We start from the raw sequence: 17,500 nt of genomic DNA, 5'->3' as shown, positions 1-17,500 counted from the left end.
ATGTACCAGGTATTACGTCTTAAACATAAGTTCATCACTGTTGCAACACCCAACATGTAGTCACCAGTAAGACGTAAGACTGAGAAAATATTCCTTACTTCACATAAAGAATATAAATTATAAGTTTATTTAAGAAAAACAATTGAAACTTATTATGTCATGTCCACAAAATGTCATTGTGCATGGATTACGCATAATATTCTTTATCGCTATCGTCATCACTCTCCAATGCCTGCTCTATATCATCAAATGCATCCATATCTGAATCCTCATCAGAGTCAGTGTTGTCAGGTATGACTTCAGCAATGTCAGCCAGTTGCCATGGGAGGACATCTCCTTCATACCATATAGGATCAAGTTTACCATCCTTTTCTCTCCAACCATGTCCCTGACTGGCCTTCGGAATCTGTGGTTGTGGAATATGTGTGGTCTTACGAATCCGTACTTGGTGGTTTACTCTCCGAATGTGCTGGGTAAGAGCTCGCTTACAAGGTGGTAAGTTAGCCATATCCACATTCCCTGAAGGCACAAGACGAATTTGCCTGGCACAGAGCTCATTTATATGAATGAGTCGCAGATCGTCAACTTTTGACACCTTTGACGCTCTTCCGTACATGGCACACGTGAAGGTGTCCAACTCATCAATGAGCTCATCAGGAATATCCCAAGCATCACCCAGTTTCTCCAGAGTGGAGATATATTTTGGAAAGCGCAGAAGAGTTTTCACAGGTTTAAGTTTGCCAATTCCTCGGAAGGCACTAGTGATGTCACAGCCACTATAAGCATGGAGTGCCATGAGAGCTGTGCACTTTTCCTGTCCAAAGTCTGTAGCTAGTTCACTGACATTTGCCATCCTCTGCTTGTTGCCTTTGCCTGTGTCAAACAGGACAGTTTTACCATGAACAGAGGCAGAATAGTGTAATAGGATGAAAAATACATCCGAGTCTGGACTTTTCACTCGGACAAATTGATAGTTTCTGAGTCTAGCCTACTGAACATACAGTATCATACGAGAGTCAGTTTCTTCCTGTGTTGATTTCAGCAGTGGTAGCTCCTCTCTAATTGTTGTTTGGCCATCAGCAGATGTGAGCAAATATGCGATGCCCTCACATACAAAGATCACTCGCCTTCTATGCAACCTTGATGCATAGTTATCACCACTCCAGAGCCTAAGCAGAAGTTTGATGAGCTGTATCTTGTTCTCATCATTTGACAGGAACAATTTCCAATCAGGTGGTCTCTTAGTGGCTTCACCTGTAAGTCAAGACTTTTCTCCACAGCCCCGACGTCGCCTCTCCATCGACTTCACTGAATCAGGCAAATATTGATCAGTGCTAAATACCACATCTCCTGTTTTTCCAATGATGTCAAACACTTTGTAAGAGATCTGACGAAAATTACTTGGTATTTCTTTCAGGTAATAGAAGCAAGCATTGCCATCATACAGAGTCAATGTTTCATTGGTTGGTGGTACATCAGCATGATTACAATCCTTGATCAGGTTTTGAAATGCCTTTGCTTTGTCAGTCTTAGCAAGATATCCATCAGCTGTCGCGATGCTGTATGGTACGGGAGTTAATGGATATGTCAACAGTTCTTTCATATCGACTTGTAAGCCCTGGTTTTGTGACTTTACAAAGGGGTGAAAGGCTACGTTACCCTGTTGCTTGTACTGTATGACCTTATTCTTGGTTGTCTTCATCTTAGATACCTTGTTCATGTCACTCAGAGTTTTGAGGTTCAGTCTCTTCACAGGCTCAAAGAAATCTTTACTATTCTTCAGTCGAGCTTCAATAAATTCATCCCGTGCTTTTTCACCAACAGCTTCAGCCTTTAGAGTTTAGAACATCGTCTGAAACAGCATCAGATGCAGCACTTCCTGATGAGAGTATCAACAATTGATCATTTGTGTCTATATTGAAAGGATTAAGAAAACTTCCTATGGCATCTTTGGCCCTTTTCACCAAATTCTCTCCTTTTGTGACCTCTGTCGGACGTGTATCACGATGCTTTGTTCCCTCTCCACTGTCCAACATGTGAGCCATTTCAAGTGCAGCATCAAAATAAAGAGACCTTGCATGTGTTGTCCTAACCCATCTCTGGGAGGCCTGGTAGTTGGTGAGTAGTCCAGATGCACCTGCTACACTGGTTCCAGCACCACTATATAATTTTGCGTGCCTCATGAAGGTCTCCTCCATGGTTTTATCCACTGGACAACGATTGCCAGGGATAAAGGAGCGTGCGACACTGATAGCTCCTCTCTTCATCAGTGATACTGCCCCTGGGTGTGAGTTGTCCATATTAGCTATGAACACAAATAAATATGTCAGATACCTTGCATAGTTCTGTCCACTGAAACTGAAGAAGAGAGACGTCATGCGAATGATGGATGCAGCATACAAAAGAAAGTTGTTTGTCATTACGGCTTCAAGGTGTGATAGGATTAAACAGACATGGTCCATGTATAACAACCACAGCTGGGCAGTCTTCCTCAAACGTCCATTTGCGACTCCTTTTTTGAATTCTGCATACTGTTCTATGAATTGGACAATGGAATTGTCAATCAAGACAGCATTCAAAGTATCTTGGCTGTGGGAATCTACTGGGGCATGTCGCTTATCTGATGATTCATCAGAGAAAGACGAAAACAGATCATCAGTGCTTTTATCTTTGAGGTACCACTCAATGAGCAATCTTTCAAGACATTCCAACATAATCTTGTGACAATGTAGGGCTCTGTCATCATGCTTCCTGGACATCACACCACCCAAAGATCCTCCACTGATTAGTCCTGCTTCTAGGAGACCATCTGCTAACCCAGACCCAGCCATCTTTTTGGCAATCATCTTCATATAAGCGCATACGAGGTGGAATGTGCCAATTAGAATTATGTGGCTCTCATACTTGTCTGGTGAGTTCCACACTAATGGGTAGGCCTTCATGCAAACTCCCAAGTCAAATATAGTAATGACATATGGCTGTCCAACTTCTCTGGTGGCCTCTTCAGCAGCACGAAAGCATTCTTGTACAGTTTTGTACTCTGTTATGGGATGGTTAATGACTGGAATATGGATATGGCTAACTTACCACCTTGTAAGCGAGCTCTTACACAGCACATTCGGAGAGTAAACCACCAAGTACGGGTTTGGAAGAACGCGCATATTCCACAACCACAGATTCCGAAGGCCAGTTAGGTACATGGTTGGGAGGAAAAGGATGGTAACCTTGATCCTCTGTGGTATGAAGGAGATGTCCTCCCACAGCAACTGGCTGACATTGCTGAAGTCACAGCTGATGACACTGACTCTGATGAGGATTCAGATATGGATGCATTTGATGATATAGAGCAGGCATTGGAGAGTGATGACGATAGCGATAAAGAATATTATGCGTAATCCATGCACAATGACATTTTGTGGACATGACATAATAAGTTTCAATTGTTTTTCTTAAATAAACTTATAATTTATATTCTTTATGTGAAGTAAGGAATATTTTATCAGTCTTACGTCTTACTGGTGACTACATGTTGGGTGTTGCAACAGTGATGAACTTATGTTTAAGACGTAATACCTGGTACATCATTAGCTGGTGTGGGACAATTTTGGTATCAATAGAAAGGTAGTAAAATTTGTTATATCATAGAAATATTTATTTGTTTGTGTCAGGTAAAATGAGCATGAATACACGTTATTATTTCAGATATCTGAGTTGTCAAAAGGAAAGGCGAGGTACTCCTCTTCATCACTTCTTGGGACAAACATAACGCTATTAAATTTGACATATGACTCTGTTTTGAAAATCTGCATGTGATAATCTTTCATTTGATATATAATTTGTTAATATTAATGCTTATTGGGCAACTGCAGAGATCTTATCAGTCAGGGGATTTTTTATGCATGAAACTGAGGAAAAGTTGACATTTTGAGGGTACCGTCAGATATTGTTGGAAAATGGATAGTGAGTCCCAGTTTATTCACTGTTACCAGTTGAATTCATGCTCAGGGGACCCTAAGGCTTCAGAAAAATATGGGGTCGAAGGGTTGTGGGGGGGGGGCGGGGGTGCACGTGGACCATATCTGGCCCATGACCTCATATATATGTACAGTATATATATATATATATATATATATATATATATATATATATATATATATATATATATATATATATATATATATACTGTAAGGTGGTGGCAGGGGAGAGTGTAGCTCGACAGCATCGATTGGTGATCTGTAGGATGATTTTTGAGGTGAGGATAAGGAAGAGAGTGAGGGCTGAACCAAGGATCAGATGGTGGAAGCTGAAGGAGGAAGACTGTTGCGTGGAATTTTGGGAGGAGGTGAGACAGGTGTTGGATGGTGGTAAAGAGGGGCGGGATGATTGGGCAACGACAGCAGAAGTGGTGAGGAAGATAGCTAGGAAGGAACTTGGTGTGACATCTGGACAGAGGAAGGAAGATAAGGAGACTTGGTGGTGGAACGAGGAAGTACAGGAAAGCATAAGGAAGAAGGGGTTGGCGAAAAAGAAGTGGGATAGCCAGAGAGATGAAGAAAGTAGGCAGGAGTACAAGAAGTGGTGGCACAAGGCAAAGAGATAGGTGACAAAGGCTAAGGAAACGGCATATGGCGAGCTGTATGAGAAGTTGGATAGAGAAGAAGGGGAAAAGGATTTGTACCGATTGGCAAGACAGAGGGACCGAGCTGGGAAGGATGTGCTGCAGGTTAGGGTGATAAAGGACGAAAATGGGAATGTGCTGACAAGCGAGGAGAGTGTGTTGAGAAGGTGGATGGAGTACTTTGAGGGATTGATGAATGAAGAAAATGAGAGAGAGAGAAGGTTGGAAGAGGTGGAGATGGTGAATCAGGAAGTGGGATGGATCAGTAAGGATGAAGTGAGGACTGCTATGAAGAGGATGAAGAGTGGAAAGGCGGTTGGCCCAGATGATATACCAGTGGAGGCATGGTAGTGTTAAGGAGAGATGGCAGTGGGGTTTTTAACCAGATTGTTTAATAAAATCTTGGAAAGTGAGAGGATGCCGGAGGAGTGGAGATTAAGTGTACTAGTTCCGATTTTCAAGAACAAGGGTGATGTGCAGAGCTGTGGTAATTACAGAGGGATAAAGTTGTTAAGCCACAACATGAAGTTGTGGGAAAGAGTAGTGGAAGCTCGGTTGAGAGGAGAGCTGACGATCTGTGAGCAGCAATATGGGTTTATGCCAGGAAAGAGCACCACTGATGCGATGTTTGCTTTGAGAATGTTGATGGAGAAGTATAGGGAAGGCCAGAAGGAGTTACATTGTGTGTTTGTGGATTTCGAGAAAGCTTATGATAGGGTGCCAAGAGGGGAGTTGTGGTATTGTATGAGGAAGTCGGGAGTGGTAGAGAAGTATGTGAGGATGGTGCAGGATATGTATGAGGAAAGTGTGACAGCGGTGAGGTGTGCGGTAGGAATGACGGACCGGTTTAAGGTAAAAGTGAGATTGCACCAAGGATCGACTCTGAGCCCTTTCCTGTTTGCAATGGTGATGGACAGGTTGACGGACGGGATCAGACTGGATTCTCCATAGACGATGATGTTCGCGGATGACATCATGATCTGTAGGGAGAGTAGGGAGCAGGCTGAGGCGAGCCTCAAGAGGTGGAGATACGCACTGGAGAGAAGGGGAATGATAGTCAGTAAGAGTAAGACGGAGTACTTGTGCGTAAATGAGAGGGAGGGTGGTGGTACGGTGCGGTTGCAAGGAGTTGAGGTGGGGAAGGTGGATGGGTTTAAATACTTTGGATCAACTGTCCAAAGTAACGGAGAGTGTGGTAGAGAAGTGAAAAAGAGAGTGCAGGCAGGATGGAGTGGATGGAGAAAAGTTGCAGGAGTGATTTGTCACAGAAGGGTAGCTGCAAGAGTGAAGGGGAAAGTATATAAGACGGTAGTGAGACCAGCTATGTTGTATGGTTTGGAGGCAGTGGCGCTGACAAAAAGACAGGAAGCGGAGCTGGATGTGGCAGAATTAAAGTTGCTGCAATTCGCGTTGGGAGTGACGAGGATGGACAGGATAAGGAATGAGTATATTAGAGAGGGACAGCGCAGGTAGGACGGTTTGGAGACAAAGTGAGAGAGGCGAGATTGAGATGGTTTGGACATGTGCACAGGAGGAAAGCGGAGTATATCGGGAGAAGGATGCGGAGGATGGAGCCGCCAGGTAGGAGGAGAAGAGGAAGGCCAAAGAAGAGGTTCATGGATGCGGTGAGGGCGGACATGCGGGTGGTTGGAGTGTCAATGGAAGATGTGGAGGATAGAGCGAAATGGAGACGGATGATCCGCTGTGGTGACCCATAACGGGAGAAGCCGAAAGAAGAAGATATATATATATATATATATATATATATATATATATATATATATATATATATATATATATATATATATATATATATATATATATATATATATATATATATATATGTATAAATATATATATATATATATATATATATGTATAAATATATATATATATATGTATAAATATATATGTATATATGTATATGTATGTATGTATATATTGTTGTGGTTGAGGAAATTCGCAAACCACCATTCAGGTCCCGTAGGTGAGATATCTCTGTAAGTATATGTGTAGTTAGCCCCAAACCCGTTGTTTAGAGGGAATAAATGTCATTCATTCGGGTTGCGACCCTTTAAGATAGCCGTTTTTCTGTTCTATCTTTATTTTGAACCAACCACGTCTCAACCGCCATCACACAACAACCACCGACCGCAACGCCGCTTCACAACAACAACAACGCCAACAGCTACGACCTTTACCGTCACGACTCGCTCTCGCAACCATCGCATCACCGCCATTCCAAGCGTCGCCATGGCCATCACTGCCACAATAAACCCTCCACCACCTTCACCTCTCCTCCTTCTGCGGCCTTTCCCGCACCGCTTGTGGGCACCGATCCTGGACTCGTACAGGGCGCGCGCCGAGCAGCGGGTTCAAAAAGCGGCCTTTCCGGGGAAGTCGGATCAGGAATGATCCACGCCCACTTCTGATCCGTCCAATCATTAAGCGCGGGGCGATTTGGCCCCGCCTCCAGGCGCGTCGGAGTCAAATCGATATATGCAGATTCGCGGATCAGGAATGATTCACACCAACTTTTCCTCCGTCCAATGGGCGAGCGTGGCTCCGCCCCCGAGCCGATCCTGATCCAAAAATCTGGATATTGTTTCTCCTGTCGCACTATAAAGCGCCGAGCGCGGGGCGAATTGAGTCAGTTGAGAGTTTCTATTTCGGGCTCGGGCGAGTTGGAGAGGTGTGGCAGCGGCAGCGGCAGCGGCAGCGGCAGCGAGAGAGTTTCTGTTTCGGGCTCGAGTTGGAGAGGTGTGGCGGTGGCAGTCAAGACGGGTCTGGAGGGGAGTCGGTCTGTCGGGGTTCGGAGTCTGTCGGGGAGCTGCAGAGAGGAGAAGCCGGGAACGAGGTCGAGGGCGCAGTGGAGTCGCTCGTCGCGGGACCCAAGCAAGCCAGCTATCCTCTTTCCCCAGAGCATCAACAACCACCCCTGTTTCCCCCCCGCACTGAGATAGTGCGAAAAGGGGGGCCCCATTCCCACCCCATTCCAGGCAGTGCCAGCGAGGCCCGCGGAGGAGCGCGGAGTCGGGGCACCGCCGCCATTTTGCGGCTCATCACCAGATGGGTAGGCTCGACGCGGTCTCGGCCCCAGGCCCGTCTGCCCCCTTGTCGTTGAGGGTGGCCCCTTTTTCTTTTGCTTTGGAGTATATGTGTTGTCGGTGCCGTCTGTAAAGTAAAACTGTGTAAGTGTTGCCGTGTGCTCGCGTAGTCGGTAGTAGATCTGCATTGTGTTTCTTTTGTTGCATTTGCTTTTGGTGCATAATTGTTGTGTTTCTTTTACATTTGCTTTTGGTGCATAATTGTTGTGTTTCTTTTACATTTGCTTTTGGTGCATAATTGTTGTAATTGTATATGTGTGCTTTCCGTGTGCCGCGGAATAAATGTGAATTATGTTGAACTGTTTTTCCCGTTTCGCTTCGTCTTTTCTTTAATTGAATCTCCATCTTACTTCACGTAAAGGGTTGGTCGTGGGCTAAATACGCCCAATAATTAATCGGAACCGTCGAGGTTGATGATAACACCGCTCGGTTATCCCGATAGTACGGAACGGGTCGCTTAAAGTGGCCCGTGTCCGAAGTCGACCTGCGGCGAGGTGCGATCGCCCCATCTACTCTCCGTGTGGGTACTTAGGTCGGTCGAATTTGGCGAACAACCCTATCCCACACGGGGGGCCGATTGGCACGATCGTGGTGAGGCCGAAAGGCCCACCCGTGACTAGTTCAGGACGGAATTGTCCGTCCAGTGGGCGACGTGCCGCGATTCGAGTTACGTGGCCGCTCGCACGCCGGCGGGCGCGAATTCGCAACACTGGTGTCAGGTCGTGGGACACAAACTCATCCCCCTCCTAGCGGCACTGGTGTTGGAGAGCGGGAGGGCGGGCTCTCCTGTCTCCAGCTGAATTCGCGGGGGTTGGTCCGGGGATGGGAGGAGCGACCCCCGATTCCCTCCAAATTACGAGCGATTTCAATTAACCCCTTACGAGAAGTAAGATGGCGTCTCAAGGCGAGCGGGAGCCGGGGGTATTAGGTATGTGTCGTCATGTAGGATCCATGGCCCAGGTCGGTTCTTTTTATAATTATAACCCCACCACTAACTGTGGTCAGTGGGAGCGGCTTGAGCACGAACTTTGCCGGCAAACGGAGTCACACAATGGCAGCGCGATCGCACCTCAGCGCAGCACGGAGCGGGCTGATATTAATGGCACAGCATGAGGCGTGAGCTCCCAGTCACCGGTTCAAGGCACGTGGTCATGGCATGTGCCATGGCAGCCGTGACAGGATGACTATGCGAGCATTGGCAGGCTTCAGGCACAATTGGGGGATGTCTTGGAAAAGGTGAAGCGTTATGAAGAATATATCGAGGAGGTGCAAAGTGGAGTGGACGAGTCACAACGGCACGCAGACGTGCTTCAGAAAAATTACGTGTACGGGGGGACACAGCGATTGGACGATTTACTGGAACGAATTCGGTGGCAAAAACATGACTTGGCCAATAGAGTCGACAAATTATGTGGGAAAAAGAATTTGGTAGTGTTTTATACCCATCAGTTGGAATATGTGAAGAGCAAACTGAACAAAAGAATAGAGGAACAGCAGATTGGTATCTCCCAGGAAAGGAAACAATGGGAGGAAGAATGGAAAACCGAGCTCGAAAAGAAACAAAAGGAGCACGACTTGGAAGTAAAACAATTAATGGAAAAATTATTGGAGGAAGCAAGGCGGTTCAAAGAACTGGAGGGGAGAGTGAGGGAAATACAGTTGGAAGAGAAAAAATGTGAACACGATGGGGAGTTGGAACAATTGAAGGAAGAGGTAAGAACAGGCAATCAGGAAAGAGAAAGCCTAGAATGGAAGACAAAAAGAGGAGAGAGACAGCTGGAGGAAAGGACAGAGGAATTGCTGGAAAAGTCAGAACAGTTCAAAGAACTGCAGGGAGAATTGAGGGAGGAAGGAGAAAGGAAAACAAAGCTCGAAAAGGAAAAACGCAAACAAGATGGGGAATTGGAACTACTGAAGCGAGAGGTAAGGGCAAGCCAGTTTAAAAGAGAAATCCTGGAAGGGGAGGTAAGAATGGGAAAGGAATGGCAGAAAAAACTAAATGAATACAGTAAAAAAAGGGACAAATTGAGGAGGGAAGCGGTGGAAAGAAGAGATGAAATGAGTGAAGAAGCACGCAAATTGAGAAAGGAATTGGAAAAGAAAGCTTCTGAGTTACAGAAACACCAAAACAAAGAGAGGGAATTACAAAACGAGTTGAGGATGGTGAGAGAAGAAAGAACGACAGCAGAGAATGAAACGTTAAGGAACCACAGTGTACAGATCGAACAGCTGGAAGCGAAGACCAGATTAAAGAATGAGATGCAAGAAAGAGTTATGATGGAAGAACGAATCAGACAGGAGAAGGAAGTCAGCCAACTGAAAGAAATAACGAGATTGCAGAATGAGGAACAAGAAAGAGTACTGAAAGAACAAGGAATGAGACAGGAGAAAGAAATCCATCAATTAAAGGAAACGATGAGATTGCAGAATGAGATTCAAAAAAGAGTAATGAAGGAAGAACAAAGACAGGAGAAGGAAGTCAGCCAACTGAAAGAAATAACGAGATTGCAGAATGAGGAACATGAGAGACAGTGGAATAAAAAACTGAAAGAGTATGAATTTGAAACTGAACGACAAAAGCTAAAAAAATAGGTTGGAATACGAGGAGTTGAAGGAGCAAGGAATGAAGCAGGAAGGAGAAATCAGGAGATTGAAGGACACAAGGAGATTGGAGAGGGAAGAACGAGAGGAACAATGGAATAGAAAACAAAAAGAACATGAATCTGAGGTTGACCAACTGAAAGAAAAGCTGAGGCTGGAGTACGAGGAGATAGACAAAGAACAGCGAATGAAACACAAAATGGAGATTAACCAAATGAAGAAAACCATGAAACTGGATAAGGAAAGACAGGAGAGGAAACGAGGAAGAGTAATGAGACAGCAGCGAATGAAACACAAAAAGGAGATTAACCAAATGAAGCAAACCATGAAACTGGAGAAGGAAGGTCAGGAGAGGAAACGAGGAAGAGTGGTGAGAGAACAGCGAATGAAACGCAGGAAGGAAATGAGCCAATTGAAAGAAACAATGAGATTGGAAAACAAAGATCAGGAGGAACAGTGGGAGAGAAAACAACAACTATATGAGTGTGAAATTGAACAACTAAAACGGAGAGCGAGATTGGAGTCAACGGAGATTGAGGAGCTCCGGAGGGAGAACGAACAGCTAATGGGGCTCAGAGAGAAAGAACGACTCAGATGGGAAGGAAAAAGGAACCAGGAAGAGACAGAAATAAGGAACAAGGAGAGAAAATGTATAGAGACACGGGAGACAAGAGACGAGGTGAAAGTAATTGCGAGGGAGAGAAAAGAACAATTAAGACGGAAAGCAAGGATGAGGTACGCGGAGATCGTGAAAGAGCAAGGAGTGAAACAGAGGGAGGACAGGAGCGACTTCAGGAGAAAGCAAGGTTGACCTCCATAAAGATAAGGGAAAGACGCCAGAAAGAAGCAGAGACCAATAGACACGAGGGGATAACAGAAACGAATAAATGTACAGAGACACGGGAGATGGGAACGATAGAGGAGAGACTACACATGAAGATGGGGTGAGAGACGCACACACACACACGGAGGTAGTGGAGGATAATGGGGGTGAGCTGGCGGACTGGGTGGAGACCCAGTGCGAGCAGCTGGATGGCCTCCTCCAGGAACGAGGGGAGGGAGTATGCCCCCTTGAGGCGAGTCACGACCAGGTGGGTTCGGTCGTGTCGAGTGAGTTCGGGGGGAGGAGTGCTGCGAACGGGTGCACGGAGAGCTTGGGGGGTATAGAGGCCCCGGAGACCCTTGTGGGGACACGAATCCCCAGTGTGGTTGTCCCGGTGTGTATGGTGCAAGGTGTGAGCTAGACCCCGTGTGTGGAAGCGACCCCGTGTGTGAGTGGTGTGGTGGCGAGTGTGCTGGAGTGCGTGCTTCCCAGCACGCCGTGTGTAAAAGGGGCACCGCAAGTGGAAGAGGCCGTGTGTGTGAGTGAAACGGCCAGTATGAATGGAATGGCACGAGTGAGTGGAAGGCCGCGAGTGAGTGGAGCCACGTGTGCGAGGGAGGTGGCATGCGTGAGTGAACGGCCGAGTGCATGGGAGACCGTGTGTGTGAGAGAACGGTATGTGTGGGAGATGTCGGTCGGCATGCGTGAGCATGCAGCCGCGTCTCCCAGTGTGAATGTAATGGAATGGACTGTGAGCGTCGTTACACGCAGGTGTGCGTGGGTTGAATGGCGACGGAGATGGCGACAGAGGGACAAAAGCCGAGTAGCGGCTGTAGCTGTTTCGGGGACCGCGCCGGGTTCACCCAGCAGCGAGCGCGAGGTCCGTGCTGTGCAACGCACGAGGCCCCCGCGTGCTCGCTTGCGGGAGTGAAGTCCCGGTCCGGAAACGCACGCGGTGGATTTGCCGATCCCGCGGACGGACAAAGTTTAGGCAGATAAACGGATTTGGACCGGACGGGTTCTCCACGCGGGCGTGTGTGTTAAGCTCCAACGGGCAGAGCACGTGTTCGCGTGGGGAACCCCTCGAGACGTGGGGCTTGTGTTTTTTTATGCGCACGGTGACGTCATGGCTGCACGTGGGGTTGGAATCCGGCAGGAGGGGTATCCCTGCCGGATGGTACCGTCCAAGGAGGGACGAGGTACACGTGCAGCTGCATGACGTCACGGGCAGGTGCAAAGTGCGCGAGCTGTGAGTTACCGCGCTGGTGCTGCGCAATTAGAAAAAAAAAACAAAAAAACAGCAAGCCTCGCTTTTGGGTGAACAGGATTCCCGGGCAAGGGGTGGAAGACCCCCTTACCTGGGCACAGGATGAAACTAGCTAGGGGGAAGGGTTAGCTTCACTAGATTGGCTCCATGGGGCAGGGGTAAGTCCTCATGGGGCCCGTGGAATGGAATAGGTAGAGGGATTTAGATGAGATTTAGGTTGGGAAATGGATTTATGGGATTATTTTAGGACAGTGACAGACTTGTGAGTGTGTAGAGGGGACGTAGTTTAGCTACGTAGTGTTAAAAGGAACGTGCTGTAGTTTAAGGGACGACGTGGGAGCACGAGTTAGTTAGGGGATGTAGTTAGCAGGATGGCAGAGTTCAGCGGTGTGTGTGTGTTGAAGAGTTGGTGAATTGTGTGGAGACATGTTGAGTGAGTGAGGCCAGCGGGTCTGTGTGTGTGTGGAGCGAATGGGGAATGCATGGTGCGATGAGTGATTGGGGGGAGGAGTGACTCCCGCCCAAGGGACCCCAGGGTCAGTGTAGACTGAGTTAGGGGGTTAGTCAAATTGACAAAATGGAGGTCGTTTTGTTGTTGGTGGGGAAGTAGGCTCGAAACCTGTTTATAGGGGTGCAGGAGCCCTGTTGACGGGCTGGGAGCGTGGCTGCGAAAGGCGAGTATCGCTGAGTGGGTACCCCGGGCACCAGGCTAGTCGGCCGTAGTAGGCCAAGGGCCCATGGGGGGCCGGGATAGCATAGTGGGCACGGGTGCGCCCGCTTGGTGCGGGGGCCCGGGCGCTGTTAGCCGCGTGGGCAGTGTTGTGGGCATGGGTGACCCTCGGAAAGGGGCCTGGGAAGCCAGCCTGCCACGTGTGCGTTTCAGGGGAGGTGCCATGGGGGGCACTCCCCGGTGTTTAGGGAGCTGGTAGGCTCGGAGGCAGTGTAGTGCCCGGGGGTGCCATAGCGGGAGAATCGGCAGAGGGTCGTGCCTGCCAAGGGGAGCCACGCGTCCCAGCCATGAAACCGTGTGAGGGCACGGAAAAGAAAATTGGGGGGCGAGGCCCGAAATTGTGAGGACACCAACACAGGCGACGGGAATCTGGGTTTTTAGAACCAATAGTTTAAGCGAGAGGCGCTTGTTGAAATCCCCGGGGTAGTTTAACAGTAAAATGGTTAGGGTAGATTAGGAAGTGTACCCCTCCGCACCATCCATCCCTTCGCTCTCGTTGTGGGCTGTGGACCCACTTTGTGTTGAAGATCGCTGAACTCTGGGGAGGCCATCCTGAGGCTTCGTTGGGCCTCGACACAGGACGCTAGCTCTCCCTTATTCCCCTCCGGGAAGGGAACGTAGGGGTTGGGAGTAGGCTAGGTGACAGGATAGGTTAGCCGAACAAGGACAGTAAAGGGGGTTAGGGGACGATTTATAGTGGGGAAGTAAAAATAAAAAAATAAAAATAAGTTTGGGCTAAATTGGGGTTTGACAAATTAAGGGAGTGGGTATAGACAGTGACAGGCAAAGGCGATAGGTTGGGAGGGAGACCGTAGAGTAGGTCCGAGCCCGCCTTCCGAGTGGCCAGCACCACCGCACTCCCTCCACCAACCTCCACTGAACGGCGAAGGCTGGCCAGCTTCATTGGCAGCTGTTGTTTTGCTGCAAGGCCTGTGCCGGCTGGATCGTCTGCAGCTGCTGTGCTGCAAGGCTGTACCGGCCGGATCGTCTGCAGCTGTTTTCTTCGAGGCCTGTGCCGGCCAGTTCGTCTGCCGGCTGTGCTTGCCTGCAGCGGCCTGGTTCTGCAGGCTGTGTTTGCCTGCTGCCTTTGCCATGCCATGCCCACTGCCCCTATTCACCAGTCCCGTTCTATTTTGCTTTGCCCCCCCCCCCCGTTCATTTCCATGTGCGCCAGGATCAAAGCAACAGTTTGCAAGCTGCAAGAACTGCCCTGTTGGCAGCTACAACACGGGCCTGCATTGGCGGCCCGTGCACCGTGTTTGCGTCCATCCATTAGTCCATCCATCCATCCATCCGTTGTGTTCATTGCGTGTGCCACTTGAGCTGGCACGGAGACTGCATTTGTGCAGCCCATGCACCGTTGTGGTTCACTGGGTTCATTTCAAAAGGGAAGGCCTTGGACTGCGTGTGAGCAGCCGGCCACGTTCCCTGTCACCTGCATTGTTTGAGCCAGAGACTGCATGCGGGCAGCCTGGCTCCCTGCTAACTGCTTTCTTTTTGCAGAGTCCATTGATCCTGGGCCATGGTTTAGTGTAAAATTTGTAAGTTAAGGTTAAGATGTACTGTAAATATGAGCGCGCCCCCGGCATGTCTTTCTTAGCGCCGGCAATTTTATTTAAGTCGTCCGTGTGAGTGGGTTTGTTTAGTTAGTTACTCAGCCCTCAGGTTATTTATTTTGGGGACACGAATACCATGAATGTCGCACTCAGGGATCCGTAGGTAAAACGTACTAGGGGAGAACTACACATGATGGCACACGAAATTTGACGACTCGGGACGAGTCTGTAAAAAGGGGAGGGGGTAGTGTTGTGGTTGAGGAAATTCGCAAACCACCATTCAGGTCCGGTAGGTGAGATATCTCTGTAAGTATATGTGTAGTTAGCCCCAAACCCGTTGTTTAGAGGGAATAAATGTCATTCATTCGGGCTGCGACCCCTTAAGATAGCCGTTTTTCTGTTCTATCTTTATTTTGAACCAACCACGTCTCAACCGCCATCACACAACAACCACCGACCGCAACGCCGCTTCACAACAACAACAACAACAACAACAACGCCAACAGCCACGACCTTTACCGTCACGACTCGCTCTCGCAACCATCGCATCACCGCCATTCCAAGCGTCGCCATGGCCATCACTGCCACAATAAACCCTCCACCACCTTCACCTCTCCTCCTTCTGCGGCCTTTCCCGCACCGCTTGTGGGCACCGATCCTGGACTCGTACAGGGCGCACGCCGAGCAGCGGGTGCAAAAAGCGGCCTTTCCGGGGAAGTCGGATCAGGAATGATCCACGCCCACTTCTGATCCGTCCAATCATTAAGTGTGGGGCGATTTGGCCCCGCCTCCAGGCGCGTCGGAGTCGAATCGATATATGCAGATTCGCGGATCAGGAATGATTCACGCCCACTTTTCCTCCGTCCAATGGGCGAGCGTGGCTCCGCCCCTGAGCCGATCCTGATCCAAAAATCTGCATATGGTTTCTCCTGTCGCACTATAAAGCGCCGAGCGCGGGGCGAATTGAGTCAGTTGAGAGTTTCTATTTCGGGCTCGGGCGAGTTGGAGAGGTGTGGCAGCGGCAGTGGCAGCGGCAGCGGCAGCGAGAGAGTTTCTGTTTCGGGCTCGAGTTGGAGAGGTGTGGCGGCGGCAGTCAAGACGGGTCTGGAGGGGAGTCGGTCTGTCGGGGTTCGGAGTCTGTCGGGGAGCTGCAGAGAGGAGAAGCCGGGAACGCGGTCGAGGGCGCAGTGGAGTCGCTCGTCGCGGGACCCAAGCAAGCCAGTTATCCTCTTTCCCCAGAGCATCAACAACCACCCCTGTTTCCCCCCCGCGCTGAGATAGTGCGAAAAGGGGGGCCCCGTTCCCACCCCATTCCAGGCAGTGCCAGCGAGGCCCGCGGAGGAGCGCGGAGTCGGGGCACCGCCGCTATTTTGCGGCTCATCACCAGACGGGTAGGCTCGACACGGTCTCGGCCCCAGGCCCGTCTGCCCCCTTGTAGTTGAGGGTGGCCCCTTTTTCGTTTGCTTTGGAGTATATGTGTTGTCGGCGCCGTCTGTAAAGTAAAACTGTGTAAGTGTTGCCGTGTGCTCGCGTAGTCGGTAGTAGATCTGCATTGTGTTTCTTTTGTTGCATTTGCTTTTGGTGCATAATTGTTGTGTTTCTTTTACATTTGCTTTTGGTGCATAATTGTTGTGTTTCTTTTACATTTGCTTTTGGTGCATAATTGTTGTAATTGTATATGTGTGCTTTCCGTGTGCCGCGGAATAAATGTGAATTATGTTGAACTGTTTTTCCCGTTTCGCTTCGTCTTTTCTTTAATTGAATCTCCATCTTACTTCACGTAAAGGGTTGGCCGTGGGCTAAATACGCCCAATAATTAATCGGAACCGTCGAGGTTGACGATAACACCGCTCGGTTATCCCGATAGTCCGGAACGGGTCGCTTAAAGTGGCCCGTGTCCGAAGTCGACCTGCTGCGAGGTGCGATCGCCCGGTCTACCCTCCGTGTGGGTACTTAGGTAGGTCGAATTTGGCGAACAACCCTATCCCACGCGAGGGGCCAATTGGCACGATCGTGGTGAGACCGAAAGGCCCACCCGTGACTAGTTCCCGGCGTTAGTCCGAGAGGGTCACGACGGAATTGTCCGTCCGGTGGGCGACGTGCCGCGATTCGAGTTACGTGGCCGCTCGCACGCCGGCGGGCGCGAATCCGCAACAATATATATGTATATATATATGTATATATATATATATATATATATATATATATATATATATATATATATATGTATGTATGTATATATATATATTTATATTGTTATGGATTTCCGCCACTCTGGTGTGCGGACGACCGCTTTTAGCTAATTGCGGCCGCGTGCCCACCGACCATGGCAATCCAGTTGCAGCTTTCGGATCAACGCCAAAATCCAGCTACGGGTGTGTTTTTAACCACACCACAACGTTGTCAATGCTCTGCCTGCATGACAGGGTCGATCGCCGAATTGTCGATTTACCTCATTATTTTCGCGGTCAGACTACCGAGAGGTTGTACCTCAACGGGAGCTGTCCGGAAACGAGCCACTTCAAGCAGCTCTTTCCGCCTGCGATTGCCGAGTGGTTTATTATCGCCAAGCCCCGTTGGACCCGATTATCTTATCGGCTATTAATAACCAGCTGTTTATTCCGAACGCATTTATGGCAGTTCAATGGAGGAAGGGACGCAACGAGCAGGTGAATATTCAAACAATGGGGGAATTTATTTGTAATGCAGGCACGAATGCAATGAATGAGGGTAAGGGACAAGACACAAGCAAAAAGACCTACAGCCGTTGTCTATTTACTTTGTACATGCACTTAACA

At 48.7% G+C, this 17,500-nt stretch overlaps 1 protein-coding gene and 1 pseudogene across 3 annotated transcripts in view; one reads left to right on the top strand and one right to left on the bottom strand.

The window, feature by feature from the left end:
• The window catches only part of LOC147030006 (uncharacterized), a 1,853-nt pseudogene extending 133 nt beyond the window's left edge, over positions 1 to 1,720 (bottom strand).
• Positions 1 to 17,500, top strand: part of LOC147030005 (uncharacterized) — a 251,655-nt gene that overhangs the window by 220,688 nt on the left and 13,467 nt on the right. The gene's annotated exons all lie outside the window — the stretch shown is intronic.

This window comes from Eptatretus burgeri, chromosome 3, assembly GCF_056783735.1.
Source record: "Eptatretus burgeri isolate ZD-2024b chromosome 3, Ebu_testis_v1, whole genome shotgun sequence".
Classification (NCBI taxonomy): Eukaryota; Metazoa; Chordata; class Myxini; order Myxiniformes; family Myxinidae; genus Eptatretus; species Eptatretus burgeri.
The sequence above is the reverse complement of the archived record's forward strand: the minus strand, read 5'-3'. Positions and strand labels throughout refer to the sequence as shown.